This window comes from Dasypus novemcinctus, chromosome 6, assembly GCF_030445035.2.
Source record: "Dasypus novemcinctus isolate mDasNov1 chromosome 6, mDasNov1.1.hap2, whole genome shotgun sequence".
Lineage (NCBI taxonomy): Eukaryota > Metazoa > Chordata > Mammalia > Cingulata > Dasypodidae > Dasypus > Dasypus novemcinctus.
The window spans coordinates 10,175,519-10,194,081 of NC_080678.1; the positions used below are offsets into that span (position 1 = coordinate 10,175,519).

The 18,563-nt window shown below is 44.6% G+C and overlaps 2 protein-coding genes across 8 annotated transcripts in view; one reads left to right on the forward strand and one right to left on the reverse strand.

Annotated features, from left to right (window-relative positions):
• The window catches only part of DOCK1 (dedicator of cytokinesis 1), a 522,200-nt gene that overhangs the window by 261,966 nt on the left and 241,671 nt on the right, over positions 1-18,563 (reverse strand). The window lies entirely within an intron of this gene.
• INSYN2A (inhibitory synaptic factor 2A) overlaps positions 1-18,563 on the forward strand; it is a 58,174-nt gene that overhangs the window by 450 nt on the left and 39,161 nt on the right. For 2 of the 6 annotated variants that reach the window (XM_004479328.5, XM_004479329.5), the window contains exon 1: positions 624-697. The exons of 1 other annotated variant lie outside the window; for it this stretch is intronic. The gene's annotated coding sequence lies outside the window, so the exon portion shown is untranslated. Of the gene's footprint in view, positions 1-497; positions 698-908; positions 1,133-17,483; positions 17,571-18,563 lie in introns of those variants that run through there. 3 more of the 6 variants (XM_071215625.1, XM_071215627.1, XM_071215626.1) reach the window with 3 other exon arrangements.

Consider the following 18,563-nt stretch of genomic DNA (forward strand, 5'->3'; position numbering starts at 1 on the left):
CGGCTCCTGCCACCGCCTCCTCCACCAGCGCCGGCTCGGGAGCGGCGGCGGGGGCTCCTCAGCTCCCCCCGCTCCCCTCACTCCGGATCCCCCACCCCACGCCTCCGGCCCCGCCCCGCCCCCGCCCCGCGGCCGGGGCTCCGCCGGCCTGGGTGCCAGCCGGGCGCACAGGCGGCGGGCGCGCGGCTCCCGGCGCCCTCTCCTCCGACTGCCCGGCTCCGCGGAGCGCCTGGGACCCGGGGGCGGCAGCAAGGACTTCCCTCCCGCTCCCGCCCTCCCCCCGCCCCCGCCTCCCGGGCCCGGCTCCGAGATCTCGCCGGAGACAATCGCAGTAAATGAGGACATCGGAGGAGCGCGGCGCTGGGTGGCTGGGGCTGGGTCCGCCGCGCCGCCAGCTAGCGGGCGCGCGGGCGTCCCCGGAGCCGGCCGAGCGGCTGCCTCCCCGCGCGCGGCGCTGAGCCGGGCCGGAGGGACGCGAGCTGCGGCACGGGGGCCAGCCGGGCCGGTGGCGGTGGAGGGGGCGGGCGGCGGGCGCGCGGGCGGCAGTCCCCCGGAGCCGAGCCTTCCTCCGCGCGAGCCCGGGCACGAATGCCCTGCCCGGAGCGCTCCGTGCCGCGCCAGGCTTGCCCGGGTCCGCGGCGAGACATGCCCGCGCCAGGCGCTGCACCGACCTCGACTGGTCTGTAAGCCGCGAAAGGTAAGCGGGGCCCCGCGCCCTCCTCCCCGCGCCCGCCGCGCTTGGCCGCGGGCTCCGCACTGCCCGGACGGCGCCGACCCCGGGCGCTCGGCCTCGCCCCCAAACGGGCTTTCGGCGGGGACGCGGCGGCTCCGCGGCCAGGACGCGCCGGGGCAGCCGGGAGCGGACCGGGCGGCGGGCGGGCGGGGCGGGGGGCCGAGGTTATGCAACCGCCTCTGGCGCGGCCGGCTCGCCGAGGGGCGGCCGGCAACTTTGGCGACGGCCGGGGAGCAAGGGGCTGCGGGGCGGCGATGGCCCTTCTCCACCAACGCCTCGGCCTCGAGAACGCCCGACAGCCCCGGCCCGGCAGAGCCGGCGGGCGCTGGGGGCGGCCGGGCTGCAGCCTCGCCTAAACGTGGCGAGGCGTGGAAGTCTTTCCCAAACTCGAGCGAACTGGCAAGTACGGCCGATTAACTTCGGGGGTACGAGTCCGAGCCGGGTGGGGGGGCCTGGCGCCGGCCACCGAGTGGAGGCGCGAGCGGCAGCGAAGGCAGATCGCGGCGCACGTGAAATGCCCGTCTCAGCCCTTGGCGTCAGGCTCGCCGGCTTGGCACCTGCCCGGGCTGCGGGCCGGGGTCGGCGCCCGCGCGGCTCCCGGGTGCCTGGCATCCCGAGCCAGACCCCGGCAGGCACGGGAAACGAACCAACGCTGCAGACCGCGCTGGCGAGCAGGCGGCGACAGCGGGAGGCAGCGGAAGCCCGCGGGCGGCCCGCGGCCCCGGCAGCGCCCTGAGCCCAAGTCGGGAGCCTGCGTCTGGCTGGTTCATGCCCAGGTTCTGGATGGCCTCTCCCTCGTTTGGAGAAAGAGCCTCTCCGGTGACCTCAGCATTCTACTACCCGAAAATAAGCCACAGGGAGATGGAGCTAGTGATAAGGGGATGCCAGGAGGTGGGAAGGAGAGACACCTCCAGAGTAAATAGGGGAGAAAATAGGTGCGTTTTGCCCATCTGCTGAGCAGGGCTCCCGCGCAGACCCCTCTCCTGCTGCAGGTCTGCGCTGGCAAACTGGACAATCTCTCAGCCCCGAGCCAGAATCAGCAGTGAAGCAGTGTAATTTGACCTTGTCTGCTTAGGCGCTTCAATTCTGCGGAGGCTTCCCTGGGTGGAACTGGCTGGAGTAGCCTGGAACTTTGAGCAAGCCCTGCCTTGGCTAAGGACCCAAGCGATCGCTGCACAAGTCTACAGTTCAGGCTGGTAGAGGGGAGAGGCAGCTGCATGAGGTTTTCCTTTGGCAAGGACTTGCTGGGAGTTACCTTTCCACAATCCCAGGGGTTGACTGTCAAGGTTACAGTGCTGGAGACTTGATTGAAAAATACCACCCAAAGCCCCTGACCTGGGCCATCTCCAATGAGTCTTACAAACGTGGAAATGCTTTCACCTTATTTTCTGATACTCCAGATTGAGCTCAAAGTATCCATTTCACTTTGCAGAGGTGGAAAGGCTTGGTTTTTACTATTCATGTTGTGCTATTTATTACATCCATATCCTGTTGAATGTTACTTTTCAAAGAAAGTTCCTAATTATCTTTGTAATGTTTTTACAAAACCGATTAGTAGACGTGCACCAGCAGCTTGAAGGAAAAATGGAAGTCCTGCCTTCGGCATGCCTCACCAGATATTAATAATTTACTATCCATGTTTACTACTTACATTAGATGGCACTGCTACTCATGATGGTTTTTATTAAAGGCACACCTGGAAAAAAAATATCTAGCACAGCTATCACTAATTGCATGAATTTGCATAAATTGTATTAGCTATATAGTTTTAGCTTTTCTTCACTTAACTAAATTCATCATTTTCTTGAAAATAGAATGGTTCAGTTTCATTTCTTTAGCTAAATGAAAGACCTCTACTTAAAGACACAATGCCCTTGAAAAACAAAGTGTGCCTTTAAACTTACTACAGTTGCCATGACTTTATTTATTATTATTGTGAATAAGAAATTGAGCTTTTACTTAAATCAGGCCCATTATCACATTGAGAAGCACAACTGCTGCTTAAGAAATAGGCTCATAAGGTGAAAGCCGGAGAGCTCTGTGTTTGCAAAAAGAGCTTTCACAAAGCTCCACTTCATTTACACCAGCGCTTCTCTGTCTTCCCCATGGCAGGACAGGGATTTTTCAGCTTTTGTTTCCCCCTGCATGGGAAGGGGGGATAAGAAAAATAAAATAAATGAAAGACTTAAGTAAGAAAGGCATCAGGCTACAAGGAGGACACCTACACACTGAAACGAGCAATCAGATTATAGAAACGACTGTCGGAAGAACAGTCGAGCAGAGCAGCTGGACACTCACGCACTCCACTAGACATTTGTATTCTTATGTTTACTCCAACCATGGCCAGCTTATTTAGACAGACAACTCTTGAACCCTCTTGTAGAAGCAGATGACTTCTGTTGGGGAAAGGCTGCTTCTCCGAAAATGATAATAAAGGAACGATCACAGATAGCTGGTAAATGGTGGCTCTATTGGCAGACATCAGTTTAGGGGGGAAGTGACAGGTTCACCAGGAAATCTCCTCCAATGCTTTAGAGTAGCCCCCGCCCGCCGTCAGCTGAGCAGATGCAGGTCAAGGCCACTGCTGGTCCATTCACTGGTGCCCAAGAGCTTGGGCATCCTGCAAATCATGCACTCCCTCTGGGGTATGAGGTGCCAAAGACTCTGGTAGACGTCATTATTTGAAACTCTGCCTTCACAAGTGTGAGGAGCCATGCCCCTTCTCCTCCAGAGTGCCTCTTAAACCATCCCTCCCCCACCTCGAATTAGCTGACGTAATTTATGAAGCCAATCTTTCTCAGTCTCCTCACATATTTGATTTTAATATTTCATAACATTATGGAGTGACTTAAATATTTTAGTGCAAAATTTAATATGACTGATACTACACAACAACACTTTCATGACCATGAAACTCGCAGGCAAACATTTGGGTTAGTCTGTATCCACAACTGGCGCTAATAACCTATGGTAGGAATGTAGTAAAACTCCCATCAGCTAATTTTAAAAGTATTTTTTCCTTCCATGTCAAGGACAGAACAGGTTTGGCACTAAATCCTAGGGAGCCTGACAGGGTTCAGGCATTGTCTGGGGTACAGCAGTCAGCCATACACTAGAGGTTTGAGCCTTTGCCCACATAGGACAGTGCATCTGTTTTAGGACTTTACCTTGGCACCTTAAGAAAAATCAGTACTTCAGGGATAATGCCGGGGTATGAATTCAAATTCTGATCTCTCTTTCAGAGGCCTGTCTGCCTTCAGCTTCCAGGATAGTTGGTATAGGAGTTGGGGACTTAATATTTACTTCAGGCATTATTCAAACTATTATGGATAAGTTGAGGGACTTTGAGGTATACAAAGTTATTATCAAGTGACAAACTGCTGAGCTAAATAAAAACAAAACACCCTAACCCAGGAGCTCCATGTCTTTCTGCTAAGGACATATTTCCAACTCTAATTGGGACCAAGAGGAAATTAACTTGAAAAAATAAAAAGCAGATATAAGGGACAAGAAGGAATTATGTTTTCAGATTATTCTATAAACCTTTTGGCTGATAAAATATTTCAAAAGGATTTGGAAAGAACTCTTCCTACAATATTTTATCTATGAATGTTGCTTTTATAGAGTACTGAAATGATTACTCAAAGTATTGTACATCCATAGACATATTCTTCTTTTTACCGTGCTGTTAGGAAGTTTGAAAAGACTAAAGAGAGATTCATCTTCATGCAGCATACACTCATGTGAATTCCACGACTGTAGTCGCTGTGGCAGTTAAGAACTTTAAAAAATATAAACAGCATGGCAAAATGCTGGTCAAGCCTTAAACTGCAGTTACTATGGAAAATTCTAAGTCAATCCTTAACCACCTAGCTTTGGGCATAAAATGAAATGCAGTAAACTATAGCATATGAGAAGGGGGCCATGGGATGCCCCAGAATATTACAAGCAGCCTTGTAAATGAAAGTTGCTCTCTTCTTCCCTCCGTACTCCAAAGAGGGTTGGGGCGGCAGCAGGTCTGGGGGCTGCTAACTCTTGGGCTCCTCGGTTCAGGAGCCCTGATAGGCAAGCTTCAGGAAACCCAAGGGTCTTACTCTGTACTAATGCATCATTCCATTGGTGATATGCCCCCTCTCTACTTCTTCCCTTGATACTTATCCTGTCTTTGTCAATTGCCCATTCTTCTATCTTTTCCCACATCTGCTCAGTGGTTAGATTCTAAAAACCTCTCATTATCTGTGCATTTTGCTTCATGGAATCTGCTTACTTCTGTAGTAAGCAATTTTAGCATCTTTGGAAATGTAGTAGTACTATAAAACCTGGGCTCTTAAAATTGGGCAAGCACAGGGAAGATGGATTTATCTGCAGATTATTTTGTTCCGAACAGACTTCTGATTTGTGGAAATCTACTGAGTGGTCGTGAAAGTGGGCAAGGCAATGTGTACAGAATTACAGGGCCCATTGAGAGAGCCTCAAGAAGTTTACGTCCAGGAGGAGTAGAGGTGATGGTGAGCACTCAAAAGACTCACGGGAGGTAGAATCAGGGTAAGACAAACCTCCTGCTTTGGAGGTTCCAAGGGAAGCAGGACCTGGCTGACTGGGAAGATGAAGGCTGAGGTGGCTCTCCACATCCAGCACACAGACAGATGTGCTGGGACCTAAGCAATGTTGTAGGGTGCTCAGAGCAAGAGAAGGGGAGGGGGAAGAGTGAGAAGTAACATTTCCCTAAAGTAGGTGCCAAGACTGGAGAGCAGAGAAGCAGGTTTGAAGAAGCAGCAGCAGGACAAAAGTGGCCTCCATTCAAGGTTTTGAACAAGAGGACACGGTTGGGTCATGTTTTGAGCAGAGTCAGTCTTGGTATCAAGAGATAAACCAGAGAAGAGGAATTGGAGACCTGAGAGGGTGTCGCAAGTGAAAATTAACTATTACCGAGGGCAGCTGGAGGCCCTGGCGATGGAAAGAAGGGGGCAGCTATGAGAGAAACATCCTGGTGCAACTCTTTGCAACCTGGCAACTGATAAAGAAGAGATTAAGGATGGTGAACAAAGGTGGGCAAGATGGTAGGTGGTAATATTAGGGAAAAGAGATGTTGAAAAGCCAGCAAATTTGGGGGGGCGGGGGGAATGATATAGCTATTAGAAATTTGAATTCGAGTTTCCAACTAGAAGTATTATTTAAAAGAATTAAGTTTTTCATCATCTCTTATTTCCTAGAACTTCCATGAGAAGCGTTTTAATAATAGGAGAGAAAGGCATTTACAACATAAAGAAATCCTTGAAAGAGCAAGAACGGTTCTATATAGAAACAGGTGCTTAATAAATATTTAAAGATGCTATTGAAGTTAAACCTAGTGATTTTGATAGAAATTCAGGGAATCCTGATTGGGAAATAATTACTCTCTTCCATTTTAAGGTGTATATTTTGGTGTATATGAGGAATTAAAAGGAAACACTGTGACCTGAGGATGAAGAATGAATACTGCTTATAGAGGTGGACAGTCCTCACATTCTGGCCATGCAGTGTTTAAAAAAAAAGAAAGAAAGAAAGAAAGCACTAAAGAATTGGAATTTTTTTAAACCATGAAATTCAACACCAGAATTTCTTTTAGGAAAAATTCACTTGGGTAGAAGTTGAGTTTTTAACATTAGAATGTGTTTGGATTCAGTGACCTAGCTAGCATTAGAGTGAACGAAAGAAACCAGGAAAAATGAGAAAAGTCTAACTTGCCTCCATCAAAAAGATAATATGGACATTGTGGGTTTAAAGGAGTTTGCACTAGAGCTTTACCAAAAGACCAGAGTGTTCACTACGCCATTTCTAGGGAACTAGAAGACCTGTCTCAGCCACAACCTCTCATGTCATCAGCTTCATAGGCCTCTCTGCAAGACCCTCCAATTTATGACTTCCTCTTCATCAGTATCAAAGTGGTGCATGCAGATTGTTTTCCTTGTTGCAATCACATGACATAAATGAGATCAGCATAGCTCTGATAAATACGGCCAGTACTCAATACTATGAAGAGTTCCCAGTAGTTGTCACCTGCATATGCAGGGATGTTTCAAATTAGTGAAATGCTGAAAAAGGTAAGTCCCTTACCCTATTCTTCATTTGACTTCTCCATTAAGAGTCCGATGATGACAGACTTTCTCAAATACTTGTGTTTGTTTTTTGTTTTAATGGTAGTTAATTAGCTCAGTGGCTTCCCTGAAGTATTTCACATCTTTACTTATTGGCTCCATTTTTGCTATTTATATTTGTCTGCAAATATAAGAGTCACACTCCTCTACATATACCTCTACTTTATTTCTTCTGCCTATCATATTTGCTAATGTGGCAAAGGAACGCAGCGCACATGATGATGCGTGTGTTATAGAAACAGGGATCCATGGAATTAATACCCCGTCTTCCTCTGCGGGGTTTAGACCCACTGTCCACCGGTAGGGTCACTCCTGAGTGAGTAGTGGTGCCTGGACTGTACCCCATGGCTCTGGCCTCTCAATTCATTCCTAGATATCACTTATATTCTACATCGAAGTGTCAACTCTGACTCTAGAACTACAGGTTCAGGGAAAGTGGCCACCGGCCCGCTCAGCTTTAATGCTAACACCTAGGCAATCCATTTTAAAGAAGCCATTCAGGGTTGAAACTTTCCAGGCGGTTGTTTCTCAAGCTTGTTTCTCTCAAGTAGCATAGCCAGTGGCATCCACATGTATAACAAGCTCCCGAGTGTGCTGTCCTTGTCAACATCCACTTCATCACCAGCACCATAACCTGAGAACCTCATAGGAACCCGACCTCCTGGGCTCTCAGCACAGCTCAGAGGGTAGCACAGGCCAGTGAGTAAGAGCACAGGCTCTGAGACTGCTGCTCTGCCAAATACTTTAGCTGGGTGGCCACGGCCACCTAACACTACTATCAGTGACTCAGTTTCCCCACTTTTACAGAAATGGTAACTTCTGCTTCAGACATTGTTTGGAGATTGAACTGTTCAAATACAAAGAAAGCAAAGAATTGTACCTAGCCGCTGGCAAACACTATGCATTAGCTCTAATTATTATTTTTACTCCTCCCCCAGGATACTTAACTTGATCAGAGTTTCTGGCTAATTAGTCAAAGGACCAGAAATGAAAACAAGGCAGTCTGCCATTAAACCTCAGCACCATGTGATGATACACAGCCAGGAATTACCACGTCAGGAGATACTGTAGAGTGTGAGAAGATATACGATGACCTCATGTTCTCTTCCCCAACTTAAAAATTCCACATAGAGAATCCCACCATAAATCATTCATTGCAAAAAACTGCAGTATACTAACAACTGATCTCCAACCCCAGATCCCTGCTTTTTGACGAGAGCAGCCTGGCCACAGAATTCCTAGGAAGGGACAGAATCTGAGATGCTTTGCATCCCCAAACAGAATCACCGAAGAGCAAAGGTGAAAACGCCCTAATCCTGCTAAGGACCTGCCCAGTGATGGTTGACTTGGAATGTGCCCAATACCTGTCCTGACAATGATGGGTCACTAGTGCTCCCTCTTTGTGTAGTGTGAATCCACCACATTTTCTGGTCTACAAGCAAGGCCAAGTGAGGTCATGGAAATGACCCCCACGGGCCAGGCCTGGGTGCTACTGCGGCTTGCTCCACTGCCTGGCTGAATCCCAACCTCATCCTAGAAAAAAGGCACTCCCTGCTAACCTGGAACATTTATTCATTCATGCACTCATTCAGTAAATATTTATTTGTACCTTTTATGTGCCAGATACTATTTTAAGCTTTGTGCATACAGCACAAAAGAGAAGAGAGCAAGAGGGGTTGGGGAGGGAGGTACAACAAAACAAAACAAAACAAAACAAAGCATGGTAACCAGGCATCCTAGATCGTGGGTGCATTATTATAATTAGCTGAAGAGGTTGTTTTTGTTGTTGTTGCTGTTTTTGGAAACCCAGTCTCCACCCTTCAAAATTCTGATTTACTAGGGTGGGACCAACATATTTGGTATCTTTTTCTTTCTTAATTTTTTTCCTTTGTTCATTTTAACAGATTAACTCCCTGGCCTACAAGCATGGTGTTCTAGAGAGCCAGACTGAGGGCCACAGTACTTGAGGAAAATGCCTGTTGTCCTCCTCCTTGGTGGGGCACAGCCACACCCTTTTCTTCTACATGGCTGCAAATGCTTTAACAAAAAATATCTTGTAAAAGTTTCTACTCTTCAACACCTATGCTTTCCTCCAAAGCTTAAAGAATGCCAAAGGACAAAAAGGTCATTTGAGGTTTTAGAAAGATTTATGTTTTCCTCTCAAAAAAAATCTTTTAGGAAGCAGATGTGGCTTAGTGGTTGAGTGTCTGCCTCCCACGTACAAGGTCCAGGGTTCAATCCCTAGTACCTCCTAAAAAAGGAAAAAATCCAGAGAAAATCATGTCATAGATCATCAGGGTGCTTACTCACTACAATGCTAACTTTTACTCATGAACCCATGTAATTTAATTAAACTTTCTTCTCTTCTTCCTTTTCACCATCCTTATGGAGTAAGAGGGCATGAGTTCTAAGGAGGTGCTGCAGAAATTAAAAGTAGAGGCAAAGTGTAGAAATAGAAACTCAAAGTATGATTATTTATTTAACACTTAAGTTGATTATATGTTGGGTGCTTCATAGAACACAAAAGTATATAATGTCCTACCTTCAATGCCTGTCTTGGCTGTGATTTTGTTTGGCCCCAGGACTAATGTTCCAATTCCAATCTGGAGAGGAGAGGTTACTGCAATTGCCCTATAAGGAACAGTTGGAAAGCTGACCATTCAGCATCTTGATTATTTCCCAGGCCATCAAAACTATCTGTGCTTTAGTGCAAGTGAACAGCAGGCAGGATGTGATGCAGTTTCCCTGGCCTGAATTTCCTGACCATCAGTAACATCCCGTTCCTCTCTTACATCGTTTGTCTGTCTGTCTGCCTTTGTGTTTTTCTAACACTCAATTTTTCCCTCACATTGGCTATCATTGTTTCCCTCCAATTCTTTCTCTTTATATTTCCCAATTTTCCTTTTTTTCTTCTTCAATTTTACTTCAATTGACAATTATAGAGTAGTGGTAATTTCTAAGTACTCATTTCATTTATTGAGCATAATTTTATATTCACTGTTCCCAAGTCAAAGTAAGGAGAATTGAGAGCTATTTAATTTCTTCAAAACCTCTGAGCAGTGCACACATCTCTTAGAAGTAATGGGACTCACTGGTGTGCTCTGGACCCTCTACTGCTCCCCACCACCACCTCAGGGTCAGTGATTCCTCCTCTGGAGCAAAATCCAATGTATGATTAGAAAGCTGAAATTAACAAAGATTCCACACTGTTATTTTTTTGTCAGTCATTTCAAGTTATTGAGATTTTTAATTCTTTTATTTTGCCACTAGCACATCCCACTCCCAAGAAGAAAACTGGATAATAGAAGAACAGACCTACTAATACTCCCTAGCAAGTCACATTTACTACAACAAATATGTAGTAAGGGTCTCATTGTACTCCATTAAATTTACAATATGTGCCTTTCCTGTACCATCTACTTATTTTCGTGAGTGTGTGTGTCATCTCTTTCAACTTCATTAGCACAGAAAAAATTTAAAGTAGCACTATACAACAACTTAACTCAAGATAGTTATACCAAGCTTCAGAAGATAAAAATCTCTGAGCACTTTCATTTAAACTACCAAAACCCCAACCCTTCTCCCTTCAGAATCATCTCATTCATACCCTGGTTTCAGAAAACAGCCAAGTTCTACCTATTCCAAGGATCCAGGTAATGTGAAAAGAATCCTTGGAGGCCACTAATAATGTACATCCATCCTAAGCCTTAACATTTCATGGGCAACTCCTCAGCTGTAATAATCCTGTAATGGACATCATAGTCTTAAAACAATCAGCAAATATTTGAAGGTGGATTGAACAGAGGGAAGAAGTACCTGAGAGGGACCTAGTTTACAAAACATTTATATTTAACTTAAGGAGAGAGGACTGATGACACACAGCAAAAAAAAAAAACACAAAAAACAGAATGTGCCTGCTATCCTTAGCCCCCTCTTGTATGTTTCCCAGGTGAAGCCTGCCCTCAGTCCTAGGGAAAAGGAACACTCTCTAAGCACTAGCTGCCTCCCTAACTCCATGGTGGTCTTTAGCATGGTGGGCTGGCATTATCCATAAAGATATGTCTCTCCCCTGTTTGATCACATGTTCCCAAGGACAGTGCCTCATTTACTTCTGTGTTCCCAGTACCCAAGACAGTGCCTGGTTCAGTGAAGACACGGGTGCTGTTTACTGAGTAGACGGAAGCATCAGAAGGCTGGGATAGTCAGAGAAGGGAAGTCAAGACCTGGGACATCAAAAGGAAACTATCCAGGGGGTAGAAGAATGGGGGACAGCTTTGGTAAGAGAGCCAACGCAAGTGAAGACAAAAGGGGAGACTAACTTTTGATGACAGTGAGGGGAGGGAACTGGTTTCACTTCATTATGGGCACGATTGTTAGGTGGCCATGAAAAATCTAAAAAGAAGGACATAGTGGGAAAATATAGAGAACATTTATAGGAAAAAAAAACTGGCCTTAAGAGTTGCTTTTTTAGAAATGCTAACATATGGAGCCTCATGGAAATATATGCAAAGACAAGAGCCATGTACACAGAAGACTGGGAGATGAAATGCTGAGGGCAGGGAGATAAGGCCTTGGTCAGGTGGGAATAGTGTGAATGGTGAAGAAATCATAGAACAGTTAAAGCATGGAAAAAAAAAAATACCTGGGACTTAGTAATGACTGGATAAGGAAGGTTAAACTAGGGAGTCAATCAGGTACAGCTTTGGCAGGATCTGTTAGTGCAACCTTAGAATAAAATTATTGAAGAACTGACTACTATGTTAATTTGGGGTATGGATCTATTGATCCATCACAAGCCAAGTTCAGTCCTTCATTCAACTCTTGTGGGTGCCCCCTGGTTCTGCTCAGCCAAGATGAACACATTAGCTGTGGTTTTGGGTGAAATACAAACCACTCCTGGGTCTCAGGCCATTCCTTTGTGTCAAACTGCCTCTCAGCGAAGACCACCAAGTCATCCTCCAGGTTGCCAGAGAAGCTGCAAAGCTTTTCATGCACATGGAGGTAAACCTTTAAAAATATCACAGCAGAACTGTGTGGGGTTGGGATGCAACTTCATATAAAAAAAAAAAAAAGCTACTTATAAATATGCATGGAGGATACAGAAGACTACCATAGCCATTGGCCAAGCAAAGAACTAAAGACCCACCTGACCTAGTAGAATAGAAAGTGACACCAGGATTGATGTGGGCTAGAATTTACCTTAAGGAATAAAATATGCCAGCTATTTAGGTGTCATAGTTTAAAGTATACAACATACAGACATTTTTTTCTCGTCCCTTTTTTTTTTCCTTTCTCACAATTTGTTGGGTATTGAATGGTAAAACGTCACACCTAAGCATACCTTCAATGAATGACTTAACACTTGCTGCTAGGAACACTCCTTCCATTTCCATATAGCCTTGGCACAGCCTAAATTTGCTCCAGACAAACATCTGTCTCCAGGGAGATGAACTTTTCCAAAGGTTCCCTTCTTTGCCCATCAGCTGCTAGGGAAGGTAAGGAAAGGCTCCTTTACTCTATCCTGTGGGTTGTAATTCATACCCTTTGGTTCCATTCTAGATTAAATCATCCCTAAATCATTTTTAAGCCATCATCCCTAAATCATTTTTAGGCCAAGAATCAGGAAAGGCTCAAGAATTCAAACCAAAACAATCTTTTCACATCAGACTATGGTCTATAAAATAGGAGGGCTTGGAAGACCACAAAGACTTCCACAGTCCTTCCATCAGGACTGGGTACGTGGGCTCGTAGGAAAGTATTTTCTCTAAGCTTTGCAGTCAGCTTCAAAATAGAAGCCAACTACAAGAAATGCTCATTCCCCTCCCCTATGTTTCTTGGCTTAGTTACTAGTGCAGTGAACCCAAGACCTTCCATAGTCTAGGATGTGGCTAGACTAAGGAAACTCTACAGACACACTATGATGAAAAAATTCAGGGGGGATCCTTTTGATGGTAATAGATGGGCACTTACATAGCCTTGCCAGGAAAAAAAAGTGCAGTTTCAACTCAATGATTTAAATTTTAGCAAATGGTTACCTCCACACAGAAACTTTGCTTTAGGTGTTGCAATATGGTATCCTGAGTCGAAACTAAGAGAAGCATCAGGAAAAAACATACTCCTTGGACACAAGATCATTTTTGAAATGTCAATGTTCTAATTTTAGATTTGGATGTATCATAAGTCAAATCATGCCAGTTAGTAAAATTCAAAAACAAAAAATACCTGATGGACACAGCATAGCTAATCAATAAGTCAATAAAGTAAAGCCTTCCCCAAGACCGTTCCAGTATCTATACATTTTTAATGGAGAGGAATCCCATCAAGTTTATGCAAGGATGGTCACCTCTTTTGTGGACTCAATCCCAACCCCAGCAGGCCCCAAACTACCAGCTGATGATCGATTACTAGAACCATCCAAAGAAAAGGCAGATGGGAAAAAAGAATTTCAGTTTTTTCTCTATACTTTATTGAAATAATCTAAATGTGCTTAAGAGCTAGGCTGAAAACCACAGCCCTTCTATCTAGGATTCTTTGAAATCATCATGCTAATGTGAGAGGAAAGAAGCAGGCAATGTGGTTCCCTTTACTAATCTTTTTTTTTATTTTTTATTTTTAAAGAACCTTTAGATTACATACTTTCCCACATTAACAACATCCTTTATTAGTGTGGTACATTTGTTACAATTGATGAATCCATACTGAAGCATTGCTACTAAGCAAAGACAATAGTTTATATTATACTTTACACTTTGTCCCACACAATTTTTTAAGTAATGACAAAATATACAGTAGCATCTGTCACTGCAATGTAATGCAGGATAAATCCAATGTCCCGAAAATGCCCCCATATTACACCTATTCTTCCCTTTCCCATCCCTGACAGCCACTATCTTTACATCAACCCTTTACTAATTTTAAGATGATTTTGGTGAGTAGCAGGAACCAGTTTTACTGAACTCTCTATGGGCAAAGCTAATTGTTGCAAATAAAGTTAACTTTTTACACTGAAGTAACATCTCATTGGGAGGACAGGGTTTTATTTTATTTTCAGTCAGTTTTCAACAACATCATATTTCGCTACTTCATTTCTACTAATTTAGATTCCATTTGGACAGAGGAGGAGCAAATGGTAATATGCTATAAGCAGAAAATCAAAGAACTAAGTAAGAGGGGAAGATACATGAGGAGGAAAGTCTGGTCCATTTAAGAGGACCATTTCCTGGTTTTTCTAAAACCTCAACCCCAAACCCGATGCAACCCCCCCCCTTTAAAATGGATGTATTCCCTTCCTTCTTCCCCAATTCACTAGAAATGGGCCAGAGTAAGTTCCTGTGGCAACAGTGATTTATATTATTTGGTTAAAGTAATTGACCAAAGTAATTGTTGGTTAAAAATGTGTTTTCCAAAATCACAGATAGGAGCAAACAGAACCCTCGTCTAGGATGCTTTTCCTGCCTCAAAAGCTGTCTTTAAGCTCCCCGGATGCCCTTTTCCCTAATTCAGACTGGACTGGTCATCAGTTTAATGACGGATGTTGTACTGCAATCTCTGCACTCTTCCCCAAATCAACAGAACGTACTTTGGCATGTTTCCTCCAAGGTGTCACAGCACCGCAGTGAGCAGACTACTCGCTCCCTGTTCAGTCACAGAAGGGTGTCTGCATTCGTTTATTTACCCCTCTTTAGTCCTCTTAATCAGCGACCTCTGAAGAAGCAAACAAATGTACAGAAAAATATCATTCCAGTGTATTAAAGGAAGTGAAGACACAGTCCAAATCCTATAGCATTTAGCTCTGCCCAGAGGAGAAGGCTTCCATTTTTGAAGAATCAGTCTCAGTGCCTATGAAACAGATCTTAAAGTTAACTATTTCATAACTCAAATGGATTCTGAAAGGGAGAGGTTCTCCTTTACTTCCCTGTCCTTCTTGGAAGTGGCATATTAAAGAATAGTATATTAATTTTCCCCACTCCCCCAATCCAAGTAGCCTACTGCTCAGGCATCCCCCCGCCTGCATATGCAATAAAATGCTGACCCAGTTAATCTTGGATTTCAGCCAGCATCTGTTGACTCCAAGGTGTCCCAACAGTGGGCAGCCTCGAGACAACCACTAACACCATACGGTCCCTTTCCAGCCTCATGAGATTGCTGGTCTAGCTCGTCTGCTGTCTCTTGGCACTCTTTGGCCAAGTCCACCCGTCTGCGGCCCCTATGCAAGGTTGACTGTTTCAGGCTTTACACATCACATCATAGAGACAAAGTGGAAACTTCTGAGTTGGTGCACAAATTATAAGAATGGAGATGATCCAAGGATGATTATTTCTTGTTAGCTGATGAGGTCCCACAAAGTTTTCTTCACCATAAATGCAGATTATAGGACACATCATTTCATTTCTGATTAAAAGAGATGGCACTTCCATCCTAACAGTGAGTTTTTCTTGCATATCAACGTATCTTCTGATAGATAACAATTATCTTGAGCCGTCTATCTATACACATCTCTGTATATATGTATGTAGATAAATGTGCATACATGACATACATGTATGCACACATACATTCACATATGCTATCGATATCTGATATTCATTTCCTTTATTCAGGTCTTCCTCAAAGCAAGAAAAAATGACCCCTGGGAAACTGCTCTTAACCAAATCTAGTCATTTCCGGGTCTTTCTTATTCTCTGATACAATTGTTTATATTTTCCAGAGGCCTGCTCCTGTCATTCTGCTTAAGTTAGGGCTTGGCTGCCCCAGTATCTTTTAATTAGCAAAACAATATAACAAACATTGCCTGCCCCCCCTAAGAAATTAGAAAACAAAAAGGAAATGAAGACATCCCAAAGGTTTTAACACCAAAACGATTACTGTTTTGGTTCCTTTTCTTCCAATTCAATTTGGTCGACTGCTTTCTTTCACTTAAAATTATTTCATAAATGCTTTTCAATGATACTAAATAATCTTTACAATTATCATCTTAATGGCCGCATTGAGTGAATGTACTGCGTAATTTACTTAAACGTTTATCTATTGTTATTTAGTTGCTTCCATTTTTCTTTCAAGTTGGAATGAAGATTTTTATACAACCTATTAATTTAAAGCAACATGCAAAGACAACTCTTCATCACTAATCTAAAAATACAGGGTTTATATATTTACAACTCTCATTTGATTATGAAATTTAATTTGAGGGTAATTAAGACATTTATATTCCAAGCAGCTCCTCGACATCGAGTTCTCCCTGAATCCGACAGGCACAACCATGACTAGCCATTTTCACCTCAAGACAGCACAGTCCAGTGAATTCTAAAACACCATTTTCTTCTGAAAAATAAATTTTATGAACTCCTGCTGCTTCAGAGCCAAGAGATTAACTCCAAGAACCACAGCCCATGTTCTCTGGGGTGACCAAGCCAAGGCCAGGCATCGCCCCGAGTGCCACGGGGCTTTCGTGCTCAGCCCAAATCTCAAGACGACGACCCTCACTTGGGCCATGCTCCAGGGCCACGCTCCAGGGCCACGAGCGCTCCTGACAACCAGCCGCAGGCTGTCCACTTCCCAGACGTGGGAAGGGGGCAGGGGACAGGCCGAGGAGGCGGCTTGGCCGGGCCTCAGCTTCCTAAGGCTTGTACTTTACCATGGGTCACTCAGGCTACTGACTTCCCTGGTCCAGAACTAGCGGCTTAGTACATGGGCTCCACAAGGATTCCGAGGAAGTTGCGAAACAAAAATCTCGTGCCTCAGTTTCTCCATCTGCAGTAAGAGGATGATAGCGCCTCCCCCATAAGGCTACCGCATAGGTCAAATGAGAAAATCCAAGTGAAGTGTGGAGGAGAGTGTCGGCATTGGCAAGAACCTAGAAGCACATGACACGTGTCTACAAACGAGTGACTGGATGAATGTACGCTTGTCTCACCAACAGTCTTCTGTCGAATGCTCAAATGATGTGCGTGACACACTCACTTTCTGAGTGGTAATCAACGCAAGGTTCATCCCACCAATAAACAGTCAATGTGCCTACCTTAATATGACAGTAATTCTTAATGTTGACGAAAACTCCATTCTAAAGCTTTAGCAAATGTCCGGGGATCAAAAGGATGCATAACCTCATCTGAAGCTAAAATAAGTTAAGGCAAATACAAAATGTACTTGGCTTTCCTATCTAGCAGGATCAGGCAATTCTATTAATATTACTTAAAAGTTAAAAAAAATTAAAAGGCAGCAACAAAGAAAACAAAACTAATTTAAAATTCTCAATACCATCACCATTTTTACTAATAACTAAATTCAATATACTTAGCAACTTCCTGTAAAACAGAGACAAGCTCAGAATTCTTCTTTTTTTTTTTTTGGTTATTTTGCCACTGGCAATTAATTCTTCTGATTTATTTTATTAGTTTGGTGGTTGGGCCCTAAAACTCAGAATATCTTTCCAAACCAGCAGGCTGATGTCAGAAAATTATTTCAGTGCAGTTCCTGGGAAATCATGATGATGAATAGCATGGTAGGACAAACTTATTCAGACACACATTTTTCAGTAGTGGCAGGGAAAAGGCTGAAGAATTACTAGTAAATTGCTTTCTGTAAAAATGCTCTCTCTTTCAAATTTTCCCTAGTATGAAGGTCTTCTGCAGAATGATGGCACAATAGATTCTGAAATACCTGGACAACAAAGGCGGTTAAAGAATGAATATGCGATAAGAGTGAGGGTGAAGATTTAATTTTCTTATTATACCCCTACCATCTCCCATACTCTCCCACACCATGTCCTTTTGTGTGCATCTTTTCCACCGGTTGGGATAAGTGTCTCTAAAAAGATATCTATTATCTAATTTTAGCAGGCACGCCCTGTCCCACCCATTACCTATGATCTAGGTCTTCCCAAAACACAACTGAGGAGATGTCAATGCTGCTTTCCTTTGACCTTCTCTCCAAAACGGCCCAGTTTTCTGAGCTTCGAATCTGCTCTTGTTACAAAGGTCTCCAGGTAGCCCCAGAACTTGGTTAGCATCGGAGACCAAAGACAGTGTGTTCTCTGTCTTCCAGTGATCTTGAGATTGTTTTAGATTCACTGTTACGCCAGGCGGCAAATCTCTTTACGGGGTTAGGACTTGCCAGTCTCTGGACCCGGACCAGAGCCGCGTCTTCCTCCAGTGGAACGTGAGGACAGGCACACCGCGACTTACCCTGCCCGGGGCAGGCGGGCGCTGCTGTCTGTCCTTGCTCTGTCATTTTGCGTTCAGTATACACTCAAGGATGAGCTGGCAGCCCCCACCACAGAGGAGGAGCCGGTCCTAAAGGCCAGCAGTGCGTCCTTGAGAAATCCTGGTCTAATCTAAGTAAAATTCTCCAGAGATTCCTTTTCACTGTGCTCGCACATGAAAACCAGTTAGATATCAATGGCATAATTAATGAAATAATTCATTTCATTCCACCATACCTAGCAAAGTGCCAGGACCACGTGGGTCTGGGATGGAGGGAAATTTCCAGAGTGCCCCGACTGCGTCTGCAGCCGTACACCAGATGCTTGGAGGGGAATGGGGGCTTTCTCCCTTCTTCCTCTTCCCCAAATCACCACACCTGTGGCCTACAATGCAAACTCAGCAAGAACTCAGGGCACAGCCCACCTCTCTGTTGGATGCCTGGTCTACCAGAACTAGCATGGATTTAAGGGTCACATAAGATCAGGGTCCTCC